Here is a 15,981-nt window from a genome sequence, read left to right as displayed (position 1 = left end):
AACAGCGGAGAGGCTGTGTGAAGTCAGTTTCACAAAAAAACAGATCCTTAACAAATTGTTATTAGTATATTTTCACTCAATTTAAAAAGGTTTTCTTCTTAATAAAAATTTAAAAGCAGTACTTCGCCGCTGCAAAGCACAGGGATGTATATATATAGATAGATAGAGATATATATATATATATATATATATATATATATATATATATATATATATATATATATATAGATATATAGATATATATATAGATAGGTAGTTAGATATATATTTATATATATATATATATATATATAGATATATGTGTATGTATGTAGATATGTATATATGTGTATATATATGTAGATATGTAAATATGTATATGTATATATATGTGTCTGTATGTGTATATATATATATATATATGTGTGTGTGTGTGTATGTATGTGTGTATATGTATGTGTATATATATGTTGATATATGTATATATATGTGGATGTGTATATGTATATATATATGTATAAATATAGATATGTGTATATGTAGATATGTATATATAAGTATATATGTTTATGTATATATATATGTTTACATAACCTCTTTAACACACTACTTCTCCGCTGCGAAGCGCGGGTATTTTGCTAGTCTATGAATAAAGGCAAAGCTAAATAAATGTTTGAAAATAACTTACAAGACCATTCCATGGAGCGCTATTGACAAACTCTCCTGTAGGTGGCAGCAGATTTTCACTTATCACAGAAGCTTTTATTACACAGCAACTCTTTATTTATTGCAGAGTTCTCTTTAAATTCTTACTGCTTCTAAATTTCAAGATGAACTTGTCCTAAATTATGTTACACACTATTAAATCTTCTGCAGTGCTCCTCCACATGCTCCAAAATAAAAAGCCTAAGTACAATTTATCTTATTTATGCTTTGCCACGACTGATGAAAATTTCACTTTTGAATATGTGCTCAGTCAAAATACTGTCAAATGTATCATATTATGGTCACTAGTTCCTAATCGTTCAATGCCATCTATCCCCTGGATCCTATCCTGATTGTTTTAATACGTTTAGACAACTTTTAACATATAGTGTTTAAAAACAGTCTCTGATTATGTTGTACAATTCCTTTTCTTGTGCTCTGCTATTTGAAATATTAATCAAATTATTTGAAGTCTCTCATGATTATAATATTCCTATGTAAAACATTGCACGATGGCAGAGTGGTAGCGCTGCTGCCTCGCAGTTAGGAGACCTGGGTTCGCTTCCTGTGTCCTCCCTGTGTGGAGTTTGCATATTCTCTCCGTGTCTGCGTGGGTTTCCTCCCACAGTCCAAAGACATGCAGGTTAGGTGCACTGGTGATCCTAAATTGTGCTTGGTGTGTGTGTGTACTACAATGGTCTGGTACCCTTCGCTGGATTTGTTCCTGGCATGTGTTGGCTGGGATTGGCTTCAGCAGACCCCTGTGACCCTGTGTTAGGATGTAGCGGGTTAGAAAATGACTGACTGACTGTAAAACATTTCTTAATATTAATAAAAGGCTGCATATTGAAATTATTGTATGCATTTAGGAGTCTATAAGACGCTGCCAAAATCAGTACTCTAGCCCTGAAGCTTTCTAGCTGAATCCAAAAACACTCACAAAGATGTGAATTAGACACACTTTTAAATTCTGTCTCTCATTAATGTCAGCCCACCTTTTTCACTTTTGCCCGTCTTTCCTAAAAAAAACATAGCAATATAAGTTATAGTTATCCCTATCTGTATTGTTTAGCCAGACTTCTGCTTTTGCTATAATATAACAATTATGTAGCTACATGAAACTCCAACTAATTTATTTTATTCCTAAAAGTCTAAGCATTAAAGCAAGCAATTTTAAAGCATTACTTACAGTGATATGAAAAAGTTTGGGAACCCCTCTTAATTCTTTGGATTTTTGTTTATCATTGGCTGATCTTTTAAAGTAGCAACTTCCTTTTAATATCTGACATGCCTTATGGAAACAGTAGGATTTCAGCAGTGACATTAAGTTTATTGGATTAACAGATAATATGCAATATGCATCATAATAAAATTAGACAGGTGCATAAATGTGGGCACCACAACAGAGATATGACATTAATACTTAGTTGAGCCTCCTTTTGGCCTCTAGACGCTGTCCTCCTATAGCCTGTGATGAGTGTCTGGATTCTGGATGGAGGTATTATTGACCATTCTTCATACAAAATCTCTCCAGTTCAGTTCAATTTGATGGCTGCCGAGCATGGACAGCCTGCTTCAAGTCATCCCATAGATTTTCGATGATATTCAAGTCAGGGGACTGTGACAGCTTTCCAGAACATTGTACTTCTCCCTCTGCATGAATGCCTTTGTAGATTTTGAACTGTGTTTTGGGTCATTGTCTTGTTGGAATATCCAACCCCTGAGTAACTTCAACTGTGTGACTGATGCTTGAACATTATCCTGAAGAATTTGTTGATATTGGGATGAATTCATCTGACCCTTGACTTTAACAAGGGCCCCAGTCCCTGAACTAGCCACACAGCCCCACAGCATGATGGAACCTCCACCAAATTTGACAGGAGGTAGCAGGTGTTTTTCTTGGAATGCGGTGTTCTTCTTCCGTCATGCAAAGCGCTTTTTGTTCTGACCAAATAACTCAATTTTTGTCTCATCAGTCCAAAGCACTTTGTTCCCAAATGAATCTGACTTGTCTAAATGACCATTGGCGTAAAACAAGCGACTCTGTTTGTGGTGTGAGTGCACAAAGGGCTTCTTTCTCACCACCCTGTCATACAGATGTTCTTTGTGCAAATTGCACTAAATTGTAGAACGATGTACAGATACACCATCTGCAGCAAGATGTTCTTGCAGGTCTTTGGAGGTGATCTGTGGGTTGTCTGTCACCATTCTCACAATCCTGCTCATATGCCGCTCCTGTATTTTTCTTGGTCTGCCAGACCTGCTGGGTTTAACAGCAACTGTGCCTGTGGCCTTCCATTTCCTGATTCCATTCCTTACAGTTGAAACTGACAGTTTAAACCTCTGAGATGGCTTTTTGTAGCCTTCCCCTAAACCAGGAGACTCAACAATCTTTGTTTTCAGATCTTTTGAGAGTTGCTTTGAGGATTCCATGCTGTCCCTCTTCAGAGGAGAGTCAAAGGGAAGGAAGCACAACTTGTAATTGACCACCTTAAATACCTTTATATCTCATGATGGACACACCGGTCTATGAAGTTCAAGGCTTAACAAGCTAATCCAACCAATTTGGTGTTGCCAGTAATCAGCATTGAGCAGTGACAGGCATTCAAATCAGCAAAATGACAAGGGGACCCACATTTTTGCACAGCCAGTTTTTCACATTTGATTTAATTTCACACAACTAAATACTGCTTCACTGAAAATCTTTGTTCGGAAAATACCTCAGTGCTCAGATGTGCCTAGGAAATGAAAGACATACCACTGTTATCTTTTTTGTTGAAAGGAGAGTCAGTTATTATGCAGGCTAAGAGGGGTTCCCAAGCTTTTTCATATGACTGTATTTTGCTTAGGCTTTTTACCTGCAATCTAGAAATTTCAAAATTTTTGTGAATATTTATATTAGTACTACTGTTAGTCCTTTCATGTGACATTATAAACCTGCCTTGTCCTAAACTCCTTCGTTCCCTAGTTTAATCAATCCTCAGCTAAGCTATGCATATACTACCCTAATATACTGGTGGTTCTCCAGTTCAAAGGTAACCATTTGTGGGGAAATAGGCCCCATCTGTTCCAAAATGAGCTCCCATAAGTCCCATAACGCTACACCAAGATTGGAGCCACACATTAAGCCTTCTGATTACCTCTATTAGACTAGTTTGTTACACAAGCAGAATTTCAGAGAAGACCAGCTTATGAGTTTTGCTCCTCAGCTTAGCACCTAAATCTTCAAATTTGAAGAACTAACAGTATGTACTTACATATGTCATTTGTTCTGAAATGGACAGTGTGACAATAGAGGGCACTGTCGCTCCTCTAACCTGACAGACAGACGCTCAGGACAGCAGGTAAAAGCACTAAGAAGTATTTTAATTCCTTTTCTTCTTATAAATAGTGTCCTAAGCACCACAGCCAAAATACACAGGCAAGTAAAAACAATTATAACACACAGTTTTCTCTTTATTTCCTTCACACCTCCCAGCAAGCGTTGTCTACTACCTCTCGACTCCAGCTCGCTTGCTGGGTTCACAACAGTCTTTTATATAGTCCTTGACCCAAACGTAATTCTGTCCTTTCGACCACATGACTTGCCAGATGGAGATCTTGACTTTTCTTCAGCATGGAAGTACTTCAGGGTTTCTGTCCTTGTGACTTGGGAGTACTTCGAGGCTATGGATGAGACAGGACTCCTCCGGTCCTCTTGCAGCGTCCCCTGGCGGCACCCACGGTACCCACCAGTGCTGTGTTGTTGAACTCCATGTCCCATAGCGCCCTGCATGAATCTAGGGCACCGTTACACTGCAGGGAAGCTGCCATCTAACGTCTTCGGGGAAGTAATGTCCCAAAGAGGTTGCCTTTCCCCATCTTTCCACTCTGTGGGCATCCTGGCCGGGTTGAGCTGCCGGCTGTCTATCACAACAGTAACAACTAGATCCACCCCTGCTCAGGCCAAGAGCCTATCGACCCTTTCATGGAGGTCTCCCACCTGTGCACCCAGAAAGCAACACACAAAACAAGGCCCTCTGTCTCCAAATGAAACTTTTGTCTCAAACCCTTAATGACTGAGTCATTCATTATTGCTACTTCCTTCTTTCTGGGGACTGGTTCTGAGGAGACCTACTGGGGCTATTAATCCTTGCCTATCACCTTGGAGTTATCAGAGATCACCACTCAGCTCCAAAAGGTTCTGGATGGATATTTCGACCTTTGAGGATGATGCCCCTACACAATGTTCATCCTTTACCTTGCACTTATGTCTGACTATGATTCACCTATCTTTATTTATTATTTTGCCTTACACAATTTCTTGTATTAGGAATTTGTTAGTTTTCGCATACCTCTTGGGGTCAGAGCGCAGGGTTAGCCATTGTGCAGTGCCCCTGGAGCAATTACAGGTTAAGGGTCTTGCTCAAGGGCCCAGCAGAGTAGGATCTCTTTTGGCAGTGACAGGGATTCGAACCGGCAACCTTCTGGATACCAGCACAGATCCTTAGCCTCCAGTAGAGAGGGGTAGGCTTAGTTGAAGTAAGACTCTGAAACGTCCAACATCAAGGAGGAATTAGATTTATTAGCTTCATTTTTCAAATTCTGGATTATTAAACAGCTCAACCCTGTCTGTTAACTTAAAAAATTAAATGCAAATGTAAGGGAAATACCGCAATTTTTAAAACCAGTAACGGCGTACTGCATGATAACATGTCGTGAATACACTTGACTTGAGCGTTCCTAGTTTTCCTCCTCTTTCTCTGTACGTTTATCATTTGTTTGCTCAGAGGTTGATGCGCTTGCTGCTTCCTGACCAGCTCTTCTTTTCTCCATCCTAGCGGCCCACTGCTTTTCTTCTTTTGTCGTCATCTTTTCGCGTTAAAACTGATTAAGTCAGTGTCAGTCAGTCAAGCATTCTTAACAACGTTAATTCTTCCGGCTAGATTGAGATGAAGTGTTGACCATCTGTACAAGTCTTTCTTAATTTTTTCCATACAGAAGGCAAAATTTTGTTGATAAAGAGCTTTATGTTTACTTGTGATATTTACCCCTAGGTATTTAAACTGATCTGCTATGGTAAAAGGTAGGGTGTCCAATCTAATATTATATGCTTGTGAATTCACTGGAAAGAGTATACTTTTATTCAAATTAAGACCAGAAATCTTTTGAAAATCTGAAAGTGCTGTTAAAACTGCAGGCACAGTGTTTTCTGGGTCTGATATATATAAAACCATATCATCTGCATATAGAGTGACAAATCTTGATTCCCAGATCTTCCTATCCAACGTTGGGGATAGGTCTCATTTAGGAAATGCCACACTGGAAGAGACCAGTGAGGTGGTGCCCCATCCTGTTGAAAAATAAAATCGGCTGGCTCTTGATCTTCCAAATGAGGAAACAGCCAATGTTGCAGCATTTGCAGGTACACAGCCCCTGTTACTGTGGTTCCTTCAAAAATGTAAGCACCATAAACTTTCGACTTGGAAATCGCGCAAAAAACGTTACTCTTGGGGGAGTCTCGTTCATGTTCAATAACCCCAAATTCGTACATTATGACGATTTACCTTCCCACTAATGTGAAACGTGGCCTCATCACTGAAGATAATCAAGGAACAAAAATCTTCATTGGTCTCCAAATTTTGCTGAATGTGTGGGTGTGTTTGTGTGTGTCCTGCGGTGGGTTGGCACCCTGCCCAGGATTGGTTCCCTGCCTTGTGCCCTGTGTTGGCTTGGTTTGGCTCCAGCAGACCCCCGTGACCCTGTGTTCGGATTCAGCGGGTTGGAAAATGGATGGATGGATGGAAAGTTGAAAACTCAACTTGACGCGTCTTATCCCCTTGTCTAAGGGCCTGAACCAACTGCAGACAATACGGTTTAATAACCAACTGGCGTCGGAGAATTCTCCATACAGTTGACTTTGGTATCGGCGACTCTTTAATTCCACCCAGAGGGGTAAACGTTAACATTCAACATTATACATAGTTATTGTCTGTTTTTCTGTTTTTCACCTGCATTGTTATCATTTTTTAATTTAATATTATTTATTGTATCAGTATGCTGCTGCTGAAGAATGTGAATTTCCCATTGGGATTAATAAAGTATCTATCTATCTATCTATCTATCTATCTATCTATCTATCTATCTATCTATCTATCTATCTATCTATCTATCTATCTATCTATCTATCTATCTATCTATCTATCTATCTATCTATCTATCTATCTATCTATCTATCTATCTATCTATCTATTCTCAGCAGAGGAGGAAGTTTAAGGTCACCCGGTTGCTTTTACCTTTGCAGATACACCCAGTATCCCGAAATTGCCGGTACCATCGACAGATGTTATTGTCATTCGGAAGGTCAGTCCCATAGTTTTGACGAAATGCCCGCTGCACAGTAACAACCGATTGAGTTCTGGCGAATTCTCAAATGCAAAAAGCTTTTTGTTGTGGCACAGCCATAACTACAAATGTAACTAATCGAAACACTGTTAGCTTTTTGATAAGCACTAGCACCATCTACCGGCAACGAAATGAAACTAGATTAATTCCTCAAGACGCCACTAGGTTGCTCTGCAGTCTCCAATGAATGGGTGCCAAGCTACAGCTCTTTAAAACTCTGATATTCTTTTTGGGACACCCGGTATATAAAGATGTGCTGGCAACCTCTTGTCACCTCTTGCCTGCTGCTGTGTCTCTCTGTTTGTAGTTACCAAGCTATCCCTTTTCTTCTGCTTGCCTCTAGTAACGCTAAGCTCTACTTGGCTTCCTTACTTTCAAGCCTGGCACAGCTGAGTTTGAGACCAAGAAATCTATGGTTATGTATTGTGGAGGTTGGCCCGGACACAAACAGGCAGACACGTTCATGTCACCCAACACATGTTTATTTTCCATTTTTTACAGTGTTCTCACACCCCACAGTCCCCAAAGTCCTGGCCACACAACACAATGCCTTTCTCTTCAGGCTGCCTCCTTGTCATCCTCCGACGTCGTCCTACTTCCACCCGACTCTTGTCCCTGTCTGAAGGGAGGTGGCCCCTTTTATGCGCACCTGGATGTGCTCCAGGTGCTCCCCGGCAATCTTCCACCAGCAATCCCCAGTGTGGCAGAAGTGCCGGCTGCGCACCCTGGAAGCACTCCGGGTGTCCCCTCTTTTTTTCCCCCCAGCACTTCCGGGTGTGGTGGACACGCTGAGGTCCAGGGTCCCCAAGGTGACCACGGGCCCCTACAGGGTAGAGCTTCCAAGCTCTGTACCCGTGGCCCTCAAAGCAACCAGGGTGGTCGCCCCCTCGTGGTCTGGAGGAGGCACAAGCCATCCTCTGGTCCTTCTGGGCGTCCCGGCTGGGTACCACCCCCATCCGGGCACCACAGTATGTTTGTTGATTCTATGCATTTTTAACATAATTAAAATGGTGTTGCAGGAGAACGTGATTTACTGTATTTTTATTTCCGTTGACGGTGCCTTCATGTTTTGAAAGTAGTTAAGACTGTTGTTATGCACTTGTTAGACAGGATGGTTGGGAGTATGCGATGTGTGACCTTCCCACCATGACGGCATAAAAGTTATCATTGTACACTTGCTTGTTGTCTATATTTCTGGACACATCCTGAAAAACCCTAGCATTATTTTCTGTGTATTGTGCTCAATTTTTGATTACAATCTTTTTTACTGTCTTTTTTTGACTTTTTGGCTCAGTTTACATGCATATCCTCATTTTCAGCACTCTTATTATGCCTCCTAACTATGATTTCTGGTTTCACCTAATGAGATTGTTTTTCTTGATTTTTCACCTCCCAGATTTCACCTTGGCTAATGTTATGTTGTGGCGGATGGCCGGGGTCTATGCCCGGCCAGGACACCCCTTCGCTGTATGTTCACGGGGAGCAGCCCTGGACACTGCAATACCTCCCCTTGGACGCTAGATGGCAGCCCCCCTAGGTTGGAGCGGTGCCTCAGTTTCCCACAGGGCTCCATGGGAACTGGAGTTGGGTGCAGCCCTGTTGGGTCCCACAGGCGCTGCCAGGGGGTGCTGCAGCTGGGACTCCTGAGTCCTTATGGGCAGTGTATTCGCCACACCCGGAGCACTGGAGCACTTCCAGGTGGACTATAAAATGGCAAGCAGGCACCACTCAATGGCCAGTGTAGGGAGGAGGAGGAAGAAGCTTGGAGGAGGAGTGGTGGTGCAAAAGAGGAGTGTGGTGTTGGTGACTGTGTTGTGCCTGTGGGACACGGGGAAGATGTGCCCCACAGGTGAAGAAAAATAAAAGTTTCTTAATAATAATAATAATAATAATTCATTACATTTATATAGCGCTTTTCTCAGTACTCAAAGCTGTATCCACACAGGGAGGAACTGGGAAGCAAACCCACAATCTTCCACAGTCTCCTTACTGCAAAGCAGCAGCACTACCACTGCGCCACCTGTGAGGACTTGTTTTATATACGTGCCTCCGGTGTGAGTCTGTGTCGGGTTAGGCGCCTATATAGCGCCTTGTTACTATGTTTTCTTCCAGTCTCCCAATTCCATTTAAAATTCTGACTGCTGCTATTTAGTGTACTCAATATACATAGTCCATAATGGTTTTAATGGTTTGGATTTTTAAGAAAGATGCACTCCAACTTAACTGTAAAAGATGCACATTTTTGGAGTTAAATTAAACAACAGTCATAGGTCTGAGATCTTAAATTGCAGACTGTATATTAGCTGTATTCATGTTTACTCTACTTTATACTCATGTTCAGACACAATGATTTACAGAAATAACTTTATTTGTTCTCAAGGGAAATCTGGCTTTTTACAGAAGCTCTTTAAATGCAATGTGGTGCTGATGATCCTCCTAGCTATCCTTATCCAAAAAAGTATTCTGTTCTGGAGTGATGCAGTGCCTCCTTTTCAAAGTTTTAACCCATAACTTAAATTAAAAACATATTTACTTATATGATTAACACTTTTAATTACATTCCCTTATTCTAATTTCAAATACATTAAACCCAATGTTCCTTGCTTACTGTACAATTGATTCAAAAAGTATAATGGTACTTTGGTGATAACATATCTTAATTCAAAAGTTTACTTAACATTGTGGTTTTGCAATGTGGCTTTAACTGAACATCTTCTCTTTAATAATCCCTTCTGTTTTCCCATTAATGTCTCAATTATTCAATTAAATGGTTAGAGGTTCATACAGTATGTTAACTTTAGTTTCTTAATGTCTTAAGTATCTGAAGTCCAAATTGGTTCTTAGGCCGAGCTTTTATTAGTGAGCCAGTCAGATGTTCCTTAGAGATCACAGTCGATTAATTTAAAGATCTCATATTCAGAACTATATAGATCACATCAATCATCTGAAAAAACTGCAAACTAAATCAGGCTCCCACTAGGAAAACACTTGTGGTTATTGGAATTGTTTAATAAAAAATTGTAATATTTATGTTCTTCTCGAAACTTGTCTAAAATATAAAGACAGTATCATCTAAGATGAGGCTTTGCCTAATTTTCCATAAATCACACAATAGGCTAGAACTCCCTCTAGTTGACCCAAGGTGCCACAGCCCCCTGAACCTTCTGGGAATTTAAATGTTGCAGTACCCCAGGTAGCACCCTTACTTCATGCTCTGTTAAAAAAGACAGTATTCTTTAACAGACTATAATGTGAGGAAAAAATCACAATAACTCTGCCAGAAACCCAGAGTACCATCGTTGCATGGTATTACTTCAGCCACTGCCCAGGAAATTGTTGCATTTATTTTGGAATACAGAGAGATGTTTGGAGATTCACAATAAAACATTAATATACAAGAAAAAAAAATACAGAAATTTAAAACTAACCAAGCACACTTCTATTTCACCCTCTATATTTGTTTAACTGTAATAAATTCCTGGCACCCCCAGGAAAAAAACTAAAAAGCATAGAGAAAGCACACAGATTTTTTCTTGTTGTTATTTAAAAGGCTCATTTCTTACTTTGCAAGTGCAACACCTGCAGGAGAGACAGTGATTTTCAGCTTTGGTAACACTTTATATTAGATAATGCAAAAATGCATCTGTTGCTCATTTAGTCTTAAGACCCTAACAAAGGCTTCTTTTGGTGTTAATCTCTTATATATATTACTCTTCTGGTTTGTCCTGCTTCCACTTCAAAACCAGTCCCGCCAACACGCAGCCGACATGGCATTTCTCGATTCCTATTCGTCCTCTTCCAAACCCTTCCCCACGTTGGCCCGATACAATGCCCCGACATGTCACACCGATGTTGCAGCGATTTTTGTCAGAGAAGATGGCGAAACGCCTGCCGAAAGGGACATTTGAATCTATCCCATAGGCAACTCCTGTAAACAGATTTCCAAGCTCAATATGAATTGCGATCCTATGGTTTACCCAGTTTTATTCCCTTACGAAGACATTGGCTGGCACAAAGATTTACAACATGTTCCTGATAAAAGAACTGCCAAGCGAATAAGGCTTACTCAATGCCAATTTTACGCGTACAGATTAGCAATGAGGAATACTTTTAGTATTTTGTACTCCAGCGGCAAACTATTCCAACAGTACGTAGTAGATGCGTATGTTAAAACAGAGGGCGCTCATCTCCACTATCTCAGATTACGTGAACAAGATCTACATGTGGAACTATCAGACGCACTGCAAGCAAATGCTGAAAATAACAACATACAGTTAGGTTCATAAATATTTGGACAGAGACAACTTTTTTCTAATATTGGTTCTGTACATTACCACAATGAATTTTAAATGAAACAACTCAGATGCAGTTGAAGTGCAGACTTTCAGCTTTAATTCAGTGGGGTGAACAAAACGATTACATAAAAATGTGAGGCAACTAAAGCACTTTTGAACACAATCCCTTCGTTTCAGGGGCTCAAAAGTAATTGGACAAATGAAATAACTGGAAATAAAATGTTCATTTCTAATACTTGGTTGAAAACCCTTTGCTGGCAATGACAGCCTGAAGTCTTGAACTCATGGACATCACCAGATGTTGGGTTTCCTCCTTTTTAATGCTCTGCCAGGCCTTTACTGCAGCGCCTTTCAGTTGCTGTTTGTTTGTGGGCCTTTCTGTCCGAAGTTTAGTCTTCAACAAGTGAAATGCCTGCTCAGCTGGGTTAAGATCAGGTGACTGACTTGGCCATTCAAGAATTTTCCACTTCTTTGCTTTAATAAACTCCTGGATTGCTTTGTTTTTCCAGGACTGTGCTGGCTTTTTTAGATGTTCTTTAGCAAAGTCCAATCTAGCCTTTCTATTCTTGAGGCTTATGAGTGGCTTGCACCTTGCAGTGCACCCTCTGGATTTACTTTCATGCAGTCTTCTCTTTATGGTAGACTTGGATATCGATACGCCTACCCCCTGGAGAGTGTTGTTCACTTGGTCGGCTGTTGTGAAGGGGTTTCTCTTCACCATGGAAATGATTCTGCGATCATGCACCACTTTTGTCTTCCGTGGACGTCCAGGTCTTTTTGCTTTTTTTTTTTGCTCAAGCTGCTGTCCCCGCGACCCGACCTCAGATAAGCAGAAGAGGATGGATGGATGGATGGAGTTCACCAGTGCTTGCTTTCTTTCTCAGGATGTACCAAACTGTAGATTTTGCCACTCGTAATATTGTAGCAATTTCTCAGATGGGTTTTTTCTGTTTTTGCAGCTTAAGGATGGCTTCTTTCACCTGCATGGAAAGCTCCTTTGACCGCATGTTGTCTGTTCACAGCAAAATCTTCCACATGCAAGCACCACACCTCAAATCAACTCCAGGGGCCTCATGTATAAACAGCGCGTACGCACAGAAATGTGTGTAAGAATGTTTCCACGTTCAAATCGCGATGTATAAAACCTAAACTTGGCGTAAAGCCACACACTTTTCCACGGTACCTCATACCCTGTCGTACGCAAGTTCTCCGTTAGGTTTTGCAGACTGGCGGCACCCAGCGTCAAAGCAGTGCTACTGTTCCTGTGTGGTTACCCTTTCTTAGATCCACATCCACGACGGCGGCTCAAGTGCTCCTTGTAGAACTGTTTGTACTTACAAGTTACCGTGAGGTAATTGTACTTATGATACAGTTATAATATTGCACATCCTGAGCAACTTTATAAAGCGTGTATTTACATATGATGACGATATCATTTTTAAGATGAAATGCAGCAAAATATGTTGATTATATTATACAGATAAAACTTCAACTTTAACTACACAGCGCCGCAGCGCTAGCGAGCTTGAGCTTCGTTCACAATTTGTTCCTGCCTCGCGCTGTTTTCATGCTGTGGCTGGCGCGACACTGGAAGGATAGATGGATAGAATAATTAAACATCACAAAGATATTTCGATGTTCCTTAAAAGATTTGAAGAATCGGCGTTCTAAGCTTACAGATGGCTTAACGTCTATTACAGAGCTGATTGTGTGGCAATTGGGTATTTGGAGAAAGAAAAGTAAGGACAGGAATTGTGGGTTAGTACGTTTGAAAAAGACAGTACTTCTGTAATAAGCATTGAAGGTCGCGCATGGCGCAGCAAGCATCTTGCTGTAAGACATGAACAATCACTGCGCCACCGTGGTCCCATGTTTAATAACATGCTTTAACTCATATCATATGAAAATTATATCACATATACATCTCAGTATTTTAATTACTCAGAGAGCTGTAATATTATGAACGTAATGGATTCTGTGTCCTGTCGGAGTAAGAGCACGTAGTGATTCAGGCACATAGAGCACATCCATCCATCCATCCATTTTCCAACCCGCTGAATCCGAACACAGGGTCACGGGGGTCTGCTGGAGCCAATCCCAGCCAACACAGGGCACAAGGCAGGAACCAATCCCGGGCAGGGTGCCAACCCACCGCAGGACACACACAAACACACACCAAGCACACACTAGGGCCAATTTAGAATCGCCAATCCACCTAACCAGCATGTCTTTGGACTGTGGGAGGAAACCGTAGCGCCCGGAGGAAACCCACGCAGACACGGGGAGAACATGCAAACTCCACGCAGGGAGGACCTGGGAAGCGAACCCAGGTCTCCAGATCTCCCAACTGCGAGGCAGCAGCGCTACCCACTGCGCCACTGTGCCGCCCCATAGAGCACATATAAGATGAAATATAAAACAAAGCATTTAACGTGCTACTTTAGTTACGATGGGATTTGAGAAACTAGTAAATTAAACGATTTTAAGATGAAGTTTATGATGTTCTACTTTAATGACAAAATAAACTACATGATTAAAGTGGAAATTTGTAGATTAAAGTTGACATTTCGTGCTTTTTTCACACTGTGTGCCTTTTTTTTCTCTGTACCCTAATAAGCTTTCATATGACACTCAGACAGTGGGCTACGAGTCGCCTTTTCACTCCGACTTTGATATGTGACAACTTTTTTATTTCGGGCACTGTGTGACTTTGTGAACTTGAGCTTTCGAGTTTATCCGACACGCTATGTCAGTTGATTAGCTTCCTTTTGTTGCTTATACAGTATAACTGTTTAAACCAACAAATAGTACGTTTTTCTTTGCCTCCATTTGGTATTCACTGAATTTCTTCTATTTTTTCTCGTACTTTTGCCATTGCCTTTTCACAGAACGCTGGGCTTAAGGGCTATTTATATTGATTTGCATATTCAAAGAGGCGTAATTCTGGGAGGAGTTGGGGCGGGACAGCAAGCGCGTGCACGTGCGTTTATTTTCACGCTGAGCGGGATTTATGTAGCTGAAGAACGCGGAAGTTGGCGAACGCACAGATTCCTGCATCTGGATTTTTCTGTGCGTAAGCACATTTCGGCTTTTGTGCTTACGTCATGTTATAGTGCGAATTCTACGCACGGCGTTATGCATGAGGCCCCAGGCCTTTTATCTGCTTAATTGATAAGGACATAACGACGGACTTGCCCACACCTGCCCATGAAATAGCCTTTGAGTCAATTGTCCAATTACTTTTGAGCCCCTGAAATGAAGGGATTGTGTTCAAAAAATGCTTTAGTTGCCTCACATTTTTATGCAATCGTTTTGTTCACCCCACTGAAAGCTGAAAGTCTGCACTTCAACTGCATCTGAGTTGTTTCATTTAAAATTCATTGTGTTAATGTACAGAACCAAAATGAGAAAAAAGTTGTCTCTGTCCAAATATTTATGGACCTAACTGTACGTGTAGGCAAAGTGATCATATTACCGTCCACTTTTCCAAGAAGTCGAAGATACATGCAACAAAACTATCAGGATGCCATGGCCATAGTATGTAAATTCGGAAAGCCTGATTTATTTATCACTTTCACATGTAATCCTGCTTGGCTGGAAATTCTACATGCACTGTCGGATACCCAAAGACCAGAGCACAGGCCTGATACCAGTCTTCAGCCACGGTCAGTTGTACGTGGCTTTTTCTACGGTTAGATCTTTTGACTCATTATCTGTCTTCTTCACCAAAACACCTATGCACAACTGTGTCTTTCAAGAAGTATTTATTTCTTCTTGATTTCTGAATTCCTTTCTCACCGTTTTCTGTTCCTGTTCTTACACCACCGTATGGTACGGCGGGTGTCGGCTAGTGACACTTATAATATATATATTATGGAGGGCAGCCCAGACACAGACAGGCAGACACTGATGGTTTCAAACCACACACACATTTATTATACATACTACTATTTAAAAGTGCACACACAACCCAGTGCCCCAGCACCAAGCACCCTTAAGTCCAGGCCTCTTTCTCCAATGCCTCTCTCTCTCCGACCGCCTCCACTCCTCTCCACCGAGCTCTGTTCTTTTCCACCCGACTCCAGTAGACGGTAGTGAGCTACTTTTATGTTCACCCGGATGTGCTCCAAGTGCTTCCCGATGAACTTCCGCCGGCACTTCCTGATGTGGCGGAAGTGCCGGCTGAGCACCCGGAAGCACTCCAGGTGTCCCTGATAATCCTTTCTCCAGCACCCCCGTGCTGACGTCCAGGGCTTTTCAGGCATCTGGGTGCCCCCTGGCAGTGAGCACGGGCCCCTATATGGTTGAGCTTCCATGCTCTGTTTTCCGTGGTCCCCATACCAACCAGGGCGGCTGCCCTCTCGTGGTCCGGAGGAGGAGCAGTCCATCTCCTGGTCCTTCCAGGCGTCCCGACTGGGTACAGCCCTCAGCCGTTCGCCACATTCTATAAAAAATACTTTTTAAAAACCACACTTATATTAAGTTAAAAAGTGTACTAAAAAGAAAAAACTAAGTCTCTCATACATCACTCGTAAAATAAAAGCATGGACGCTTTTGCTAAGATTTTAAGAAGTGTTTTTTGAATGTTGATTGATGAAAAGCGCCCACGCTTTTATTT

This window comes from Erpetoichthys calabaricus, chromosome 17, assembly GCF_900747795.2.
Source record: "Erpetoichthys calabaricus chromosome 17, fErpCal1.3, whole genome shotgun sequence".
Classification (NCBI taxonomy): domain Eukaryota; kingdom Metazoa; phylum Chordata; class Cladistia; order Polypteriformes; family Polypteridae; genus Erpetoichthys; species Erpetoichthys calabaricus.
The sequence above is the reverse complement of the archived record's forward strand: the minus strand, read 5'-3'. Positions refer to the sequence as shown.